This window comes from Rhyacophila brunnea, unplaced genomic scaffold (genome assembly GCF_057557595.1).
Source record: "Rhyacophila brunnea isolate RB1 unplaced genomic scaffold, BYU_Rbru_1.0 scaffold_5, whole genome shotgun sequence".
Lineage (NCBI taxonomy): Eukaryota > Metazoa > Arthropoda > Insecta > Trichoptera > Rhyacophilidae > Rhyacophila > Rhyacophila brunnea.
In genome coordinates this window covers 41,276,777-41,286,624 of record NW_028233170.1, presented here as the reverse complement: position 1 = coordinate 41,286,624, position 9,848 = coordinate 41,276,777, and the positions used below count along the sequence as shown (strand labels likewise).

Sequence of the window (9,848 nt, the reverse complement as noted above, 5' to 3'; positions counted from 1 at the left end):
GTACTGGATAAACAACCACCAGACAAACAAGAATACGAGCTAAGAAAAACGTGATAAAAATTATCGTTCCAAAGCTAAACTCAGCCTAAATATTTAAAATATCTCAGAAAAAACAAACAATATTTTTAAACCATTAAATTAACATTATTGAAAAAGTATACCTGTTTTTTATGATGTGACTTAGTTAAATTAAATACACTCTATATTATAGCTGTAATATACTACTTCCGTTTAATTAAAAAGGATTTTTTCATTGTGAATACTATTTTTTTAATAAAGGTATATCTCGCATATGAAAATAAATTCGGCCGCTTTCGTCATGTCCATGTTCCACATAATTGATTCAGCGGATTAAATCATACGACCAGCCGCCTCCTGCGGCTTAAGTGAGCGTTCCAAACTGACAAGTTATTTCCACTTTTCAGTTGGATGTGCCCAGAGTGGATTTTGTATTCGACAGAACAGTGATTTTATTTCCTGTGCGTTTGCAGACAAGAATACTTCGTTTCGGTTTCAATGGATGACATTCATATTATTTATTAATACATTATTATAAACATCGGTTAGCGTGAAACATGCTTTGGGCTTAACATAATGTATTATGAAATGAGTATTAATAAAATAATTATAACTACACATTTAAATGTGGTTATTTCTAATATATCACCTCGCAGTGGCGAAGACTCCATACTAGGCGATTATTTAAAGCTTACCTTCTTAAGAAAAATATTTTTTAATTGCATATTGACATTTAAAATATAACCACTTGATTATTTTTTATATTCTATAAAAATAATACAATTTACCAATGACAGATGTCGTATAATATGTTGGAATTTATAATACAGATTACAATACAATCTACAAAGGTTTAAAAAAATATACCACAGCGCGCCATCCATTTTGACTTAAATAGATGTCGGATTATTTTTCAAGGGATTGTGATATTTTTTCGTATGAACTTAACGTCACATAACTTCAGTCAGTCTATCGAATTGTATGAAATATGGTAGGCTCCTATCGCAGACCATAAAACCTTCGCACATAATATTGTTGTCATGACAGCACTTTGTCCAAAATAAATAACAATTAGACAATTTAAAAAAAATATTATTTAATCTCATATTAATAAAAATAGATTGTTTTTAAAAATAAAATAAGAATTATCTAATGATTTTTGATGTGTATACATGTTTTCAAAAATACTTAATTTAAACTCATCGCTCAATTTTATGTCGTCACTGAGTTTTTGAAGTTTCATTGAATTGGTATGTCGTTGTCATTAGTGTGTATATATTATATTCATTAGTAGTAAATATCATATTATCTTCTTATTTCCCGTAAGTATACTTGACAAGTGTGCTCTTTTTCTCAGATCTTTACAGCATACCTCTTTCCAAAAGTTACCCTTCGCCACTGTCACCTAGTTTTAGAAGTTACGTAAATTAAAAAAAAACCATTGCCATACAATAATGTTTAACATAAAAACACCTCAAACTCTCTGTACTGGGGCACAATAGAGTTGTGATTAAATTTTTCTGATAATATTTTTTTTTATTTTATGGTGTTAACTGACATATTTTTGTGGAAATAATAATATATTGTAATTAAAACAATTTTTTTTAAATTATAGATATTAGAAAATCTAAATACGTTAAAAATTAAATGATGGAGTAATCCGCGACGTCGGTTAGTAATTAAGGAATTGATTATTAATACCTATCTTAATTTAATATACTAAAAAAGATAGCTATCATTATAATAACGCAATTCGATAACCAATTCATGTAATAAATACTAGTTAAAATTGTCGTAATTAACTAAGATGCCCGTAGTTTAATTGAAAAAATATACCAGCGCGAATCCAGAAGATACAGATTCAAGTCCCGTCGGGTGTCGTATTTTTTTTCTACAAAATGATTTTTTTTAATACGTACATGCATGTGATGTTTTTAAATTATGTATATTCAAAATACATTGTGTTAATTAATAATGTACGAGTATCTAAATTATAATGTTAGAGCTCCCAGGAACCTAACTTTCTAATTCCGCAAATTCACTGTGGGTCTAAATTGAGCACGCTGCGGACATACGTCGTGACACACCTACTTGTAACATGCATAAGTGGGGATTACATTAATTTTCTTTATGTTAGTGTGGAGAAAGAAAATTTTACAAGTCTTCCTTGGAGGACTCTGGCATCCATCAAGCTGATGAAAATGCGCGGCCATGGCCTGATGCTTGACTGGTGACTCCTGACTGAATGCCGTTAATGTGTTTATGAGTTACTGTAGCTGTGACTGTATTAATGTACGTGAGTGAAGGAATTAAGAATATTATTATTATTATTAGTCATTATCGGAAATATGGTCAAATATGAGTCTTGTTAATCCCCAGGACACGTTTTAACTCCCTCCACTATGTTATCATCATGTATGCTGTGTCTCGTTTTATACAGCCCGATTACTGTAGTCTACGTAACCCGGCCAAGCATTATTTTACGGTTAAATGAAAAATATTCTTCATTATTATTCTTACATTTGATCGATATCTTTATTCATAGTAAATTTATTTATATACATAGCATATACATATAGCATATACATAGCACATTATTTGTCATTTAAACGTATTTTTAATACATACTTAAAAATAATATATAAGTATTATTAAATAAATTATATATATTTTTCTAAATTTAATAAATAAATTATTTTTTAATTTGTGTATTTTTATTATTTTGATACTTTTCATATTTAATCAATCATGTTATTCTTAATTTAAGAGCTTAGTAAGGATCCTTCCACGGATTCTCCGTCTTTCGATTTTCCCTGTACTTACCAACCTCTTAAGGTCTACGTTTAGATCTAATCCATAATGTTCAGTTCCTTCAGGAAAGTGGGCTTAAATTAAAATACCTTTTAATATTATCACATTATTCCAGTTCAGTGTTTAGGTTTATACCATCTTGAGTAAAGTTATTTAAACACATCCTTAGTAATTTGCAATCAGGTAACTTGTTATTTCCAAATCAGCTCTATTTTCCCATCAAAAACTTACATTGAAATCTTCCGAGAGGATTTTCCACAAAATCAAATCTGCAAGACACCTTTCTCGGAGTGTTTCCGGTGGCTTTGCAAAGGAATTACCGCATCACGTGGGGTGGGAACTAAACAGAATGTTTTGAAACTAGCTTATTCTTTGCAAAGTTTGTTACATTCTTGTATCATAATATTATTTATTTATTTCTTATGGATTTGACACAGTTTCAAATTTGAGCAAATATTTTTAAATAACATACAATTTTCTAAATCAAATATTATCTTGAATGTTGATAATTTCATGTGGATATAAACAGTATACTATTTTCATAGTCAATTAATTAAGGCTGTAAATGACATTATTATAGTTTACAAGTAAATTTAAAAGATTCTTGTATAAAATTAATAAGCTATCTTATGATTCATTTTTTAATGATGTTGAAGGTCAGTGAGGGAAACCCAACATAAAAATATACCAAATGCAAGATTTAAGCAGTAAAAAGGATGGCAACTCAAGAATATTAATTTCTTATATTTTTTTTCTATTAAACTTAGACACCTACTCAATTTTGTATAGGTATGTCAATTATTTCTTCGTGTATTTCATTCATCTTTAGCAACGCCCAGGTGTCTGTCGTCTATCCCATCAGTTTTACCGAGTTGGCGGCGATGAACCGTCATATTTTCCTTTATTTAATATAATGTGTTATTGTTTTGTACTAGCTTAAAAAATCAAAAACATACTATGATAAGCTAGGTAAATATTTATATTTATTTTAAATAATTTATCTTTTTTGCACTAAAGTGAAATATTATGAAAAAAAATCAATTTATAAAAAATTGATATTTTTACCTGCTAACTTAATAATACAAAATAAAATAAACGATTCTAAATTTTTAAACTTGTCCAGCGAAAGAAGTACAGTTACTCTCATCCCAGCGTGACTTGAAGAAAAAGATATCAGTTAGTAGTCAACAAGGCCTTGAACCGCCTTTTAGTCGCATTCAATAACCTTCATACGAGTATTATGCCACCTTTCGCGCCAAAATGTGTGTAGGCGCCCACTAATATTTTAATAATAATTCTTAATACAGACGTAAAGTCAATGCATAAAACTAATTCAAATTCATTTTTTTTACATTGATAATGAACATTACAAATTATTAGTTAAAGACGTTCACAACATGATATTTAGAAGAAAATAAATATTATTAAAACAGTATTATATAAAAAAGAAATATATATAGTGTAAATTAATAAAAAAAAATATAAATTAGATACAAGGAAATTCACCGAATAAGCTAAGAAAACCCTATTTTAAGAATTTATAAAAGAATGCCTACCTATAATAATTAATACTCATCCTCACGCAGGTGGAAATAGTGTTTCATTTGGACAATTATTAAATAAACCTTAATAATACGTTTTTTTTATTTCCATAAACACATATGTGAATAGGAAACTATACAAACTATTCAATTGTCTCAAATCTGTGGTTTTATTTATAGCTGAAATATCCCTAATTCACATAATAATGTGTAGGATCTGCTGTATATTACGGCGATAGTTATGTATTCAAGAAGGATTTTGAAAATCATAAAATAATAATAGTTTTAAGGGGTGACATGCTCAGCGTAGGTCAAAATGGAGCTATTATTCTATTTTCAAAGCATGATCCTGGACATTCCTTTAACGTTGTAGATAATCTATTTATATAATTTTGAAGCCTTATTATCCTTTATATTTATTTTAAACATTTGATGACTGCATAAACTGTTTTTATTACATAAAATAGTATTCTTTTAAACCTCTCGCTCTAATGTTTTAGAATATAGTACATAAATGTGCAGTGGTGTTAAGATTTTTTACATTAATTATTTTTTCAACGCATTTATAAAACCATTAGTATAAATTATGTCGATATTATTATAGTGAAATATTTACGATAAAAAATTATATTGATAATCTCTGTGATCCAAAATTTGACAAGAATTAGGCATTATAATATTCAAAAAATGGGCAAAATTAACACATTTGAAGATAATTCTAAAGATACTAATTATAAGCTATGTTTTTGACCATTAATGTGTGATAAACATTCTACGAATAATGCTTGCTTTATAATAATTATTGGCCAAAGAATAAGTAGTGTTTTTTTGAAATACGCCGTTTCTTTTGGCACTCCTTAGTGGTTAAGCTACAACATACGGCCGTAGCCATAAATTGACAAACTAAAACTGAAGTAGGGAGTAAGATCATGATAACGCGCGTGTTTGAACATGTACCGTTTAAAAAAAAGTTTTTTTTTTCGGTTACGTACATGTTCAAACACGCTCGTTAACATGTTTTTAATAAAGAAATAAACAAAAAAATAATAATTAATATGGTATTAGCCTTTTCAATCCACCTATACATTATGTACTAAGCAAAAACCAATTTTCTAGTAAAAAGAAAAGGATCGTTGGTGCTCTTGCAATCAAAATAAAGATATAAAACTCCAATGAGCATAATGTCGGCATCCTTTTTTTGACGCTTGATTCGCACAAAGGAAAACTGAACTGCCTGTAGGTACCTACAAAGAGGCGAAATTCTAAATGCCCCCGCTTACATTTTCCCGCATTTCCACTAGGGTTTCCAGTTGAGACTATATCAAATATTTAAACAGGGAAATCAAAAAATATATAAATTCTATTCATATTGTTCCAAAGTACAATATTTGAAATCGTTCTTTAATATTATATCGTGATTGCATACATATTTTATGAATTATTTACGAGAGAAAACAATAATTGTTTCAAACTAAAAGCCGTTTTTAATCAAATATAAATTACGATGAATTAATATTGTCAAAATTTATTAAACGATAAATTATAATTGTTTAAATTATATCTTCTTCTTGGTCGAACACTCATGGCTAAGGATTGTGACTACCTTATAATTTTGCCATCCTTTGAGCGACCAAGTCTTTCCATTCTTCTCGAAATTGCGCTTCTCTCAGGGCAGAATGAATGGTGCCCCCAGTCAGCTCTTCCACTTACTCGCTCCAGCGCGCAGACGCTCTTCGTCTGCTTAGCCTACCCTGGAGGCCACTCAAAACCACCAGTCTCTCCAGGTTGCCTGGTCCGCGCCGGACAATATGTCCAAAAAACTGCAGAATACATCTTAGACATACTGGCAAGAGCCGTTCATTTATCTGCAGTCTCTGGATGATTGGGCCCGAAATTCTGATCCCTCTTTAGACTCATCACTTTTAACTCCTGACTCCTCTGTTTCAGTAGAGTTGCAGTACACAGGTATAGAAGACACTTCATGTCATTAAAGATAAATGACGGCAGAGCAAGTCAAGATTCTTTTTATTTTCTAAAACCCTTTCTTTAAGCACTAAGGTGCATGGTTGCTATATCTGTCTCGTGCAGCATCGCTTTGGGACAAGGGAGTGTGGCACTAAAATATTTTCATTCTAACATGTTTATAGCGTCATGGAAGGCGGCGGTGCACAAACCGCGGCTGTATATACATGGCGGTTGGAGATGGGGCAAACTCAAATCATTGACTGGTTCGTCCTGTGCTCTGTCCAAGAAATAAGAAGAATTTGGCGCCAACACCACATCTCAAATGGATTGATTGCCTTCCGCTCCCTTGCCTTCAAGGTCCATGACTCGACTCCATATAAAGATATAAAGAACACTAATATTTGCACAAGCATCATTTTTGTGACAATCGAAATTCCACAATCCTTCCATATGGTGGTAAAACTTGTCATCGCATTTTTTGCAATCTGTGTGCTAGTTTCTAATGAATAATTAAAATAACACATAATAATATTATGTAAATGGTAATTCATTATTTCACATACTTTCACAGTAATCAACATTCGTTTCAAGAGGATATTTTAAACATGGGTGTTTGTGATTGTTCAAAATTACTAACAACCACCTTGTACAATAAGCAAGGACATGGTTATTAATATTATATATAAAAAAATATGAACGGTTGATTTTAATAAATATTTTAAGCATAAGGGCAACTTATTTACAACATATTTCTTTACTATGTTCCGTAGCAAAAAATATACATGAAGTATTAATGCAAATTTGTCACTGCACCTCTCTGTTTTTTATAATAATACTAGCTGACCCGGCAAACGTTGTTCTGCCATATAAATTATTTCTAGTGAATATTTTGGTTGTTAATTAAAAAATAACGAATGTATCGTAAGTGTGTGGGGATGGGATCTATGACAGAAAGAGGAATAGAGCGCTGTAGACGATGACCGCCGATAAAAAAAAAAAAACATCAACCATTCATTTTCTCAATTCAAAATGACTAATGATGTTCATAATGAATGAATTACCTGTGACAGGATCTCGTTGTTGAATGTTTATGCAATATCCATCTTGTCCCTTCCAGAAAATTAGCAGATATTGGAGAGCGTCGTATGAACGGTGTGTGTCAGCGATGAACTCCAGATTATTGTTTCTTCTTCGAATCACGATTTCTCGCGTCGATGTGTGGTCGCCAACCATGATTCCAGCAATGTCATCAACAACAGGTGCATTGAATCGACGCACGTGCTCTCCAGCTGGTGTTTTATCAGGATTGATGACAATAGCGTGATTGTCACTTTACAATTCGTGCATATGTGCTTTGAAGAATTTCAATAATTCATTGTGCTCATTCAACAGGGCGTCCAGTTCGCCGACGATGCGCCTGGAAATAAGCGAATTGAGGCCATTGTAGCCGCAATGTGCATCTACATGATTTATGTCCTCACCGCCCATGAAGTAGATTTGTAAAAAAATATGTGGTTCGTTTGGCATTGGCAGCAATGAGCCTACTTTGTGGTATACTTGGCCTTTCATTTTGAACGAAGAATGGAATTGTTGACCATTTGCCGCAGTATTGTGAACTATTTCTGTTGCTCCGAACGAAGTCTTTTGGAAGCATGAATTGAATGTGCGAATGGACTTCAGGAACAGGTTTGAATCTGGAACCGTGCCGATGAGCAAGCCGTTCAATGGTTCTGGTGGTATCTCAATTTCTGGTAGTTGCACTTTTCCTGATACGCAACACATCCCGGCTGACTCATGTTTGAATTTGAGCGCATGAAAATGGGGCCATTCTTTGTCCATAGCACCAATCAGCACTTTCGGATGAGCGGAATATTCAATATCTGGCTCGTACTCGAATGCAAGACGAAAGAACGAAGCGGATGTAAATGTTCGATGTACTTGTTGACGTTGTCGGTCATTTGCTCTGCGTGTGTTAACTACGAACCGGCGCGCTTGGCTCCGTTCCAATTGTCGTTGTTGATTTCGTTCAGCTCGTGCCTCTTATGATTGAGATGCACGCAATTGCGACATGCTTACACGCACGTTTTTGTTATCTTGTTGGATTTGTTCGTCTGTTCTTTCTGCTCTACTATTTCGCATGTTTGTTGCTTTATTCGTTCGACGGCCTAAATGGCCCCCCTTGCGTCTTGCTGGCATTGTGCAATGTAATACACGCACATAAAAATAGATAAATTAAAATAAATCGTACAAAATTTTGCACGCACTGCGTTGTGATATGCCGAATGAAATGTCAAAATGGCGCAACGCTTCTCTTGAACTCTTCTCGGACGTAGCGCCATCTGTCATTCAACAACATAAATAATTTCGTTCTGTTAGAAATACGAACGACGGTTAAATTTGTTCATACAAAAATAATAAAATCGCGATTAAAAATGGAAGGGTGGGGGTAGGAGGGTTAAAATTTGGAATTATAGGTATTTTTTTATGCCAAATAATAAAAAAATACAACAAAACAATTGTCAAAAAAATAAAAGAAAATTTTTCTGTATAGAGATACCCTAATCACCTAGCGGTATGAAATATACTTGTTGACCTATTCTCATACCTTACAAATATACATTAAAAAAATCATAAAAATCGGTCGAGCCATTTCGGAGAAGTGCGACCACAAACATCGTGACACGAGATTTTTATATATATAGAGATATAGAGATGTCAATCATATATTCGGTTATAGAATGTAATAGAGGGTCGGGTCTTTGACTATCGTTTTCTCAAAAGGGAACAATAGGTCAAATAATAAGTTTGGGAATTTCTTATAATCGATTTTTATAGTCACTAAAAACGCTATAGGTCATAATTATTTTTTGATATTATCCCTTATTATCACTATTTCATATAAAATTGAGTATAATTTAATTTGATCACTTAAAATAATAAAGACAATAGAATTGCACCCCTATTTAAGTTAACGCGTAGCAATCATATAATCTTCTAAACTATTTAATTCCTAAATATCATCTATAGGTAACAGTTAACACTATTACCTGGAATAATATTTTGATAGAATTTGGATATTGAAGATGAGTCTATGAAAATATTGTGTCCATCCACCTAATGTTTATGTTACGATTTTGCAAGATAGGTACCTAGTTGTATATTTAAGCCCCTACAATACAAGCTTTCCTACTTTACGTGTGATGACGACATAATATCCCTTGGCCTTTATAAATATTGCCTGAAATGCCAGTGTTCAAAAAACGGTATAGACAAAGCTTTCTGTATACCTAGGCCTTTACTGCATATGTTATCGCAGTTACACTGTTAAGCTCATAGAAATGTTTTAGATTTTTTATTAGTTTTAAATTATAAGACTGTAGTTTTTTGTTACCACTACGTAACACTCAATAGGTTATATCAGCGTTTCTTAACGTCTTTGATCTGCGACTCAACTTAGGGTAATAATTTTGGTTCGTGACCGATGATAAATTAAATAAAATAGCAAATACTAAT

At 32.1% G+C, this 9,848-nt stretch overlaps 1 pseudogene; it reads right to left on the bottom strand.

Annotated features, from left to right (window-relative positions):
* Nucleotides 1-7,346: 7,346 nt before the first annotated feature.
* On the bottom strand, nt 7,347-8,531 carry LOC147066430 (uncharacterized; annotated as a pseudogene).
* Nucleotides 8,532-9,848: the final 1,317 nt, after the last annotated feature.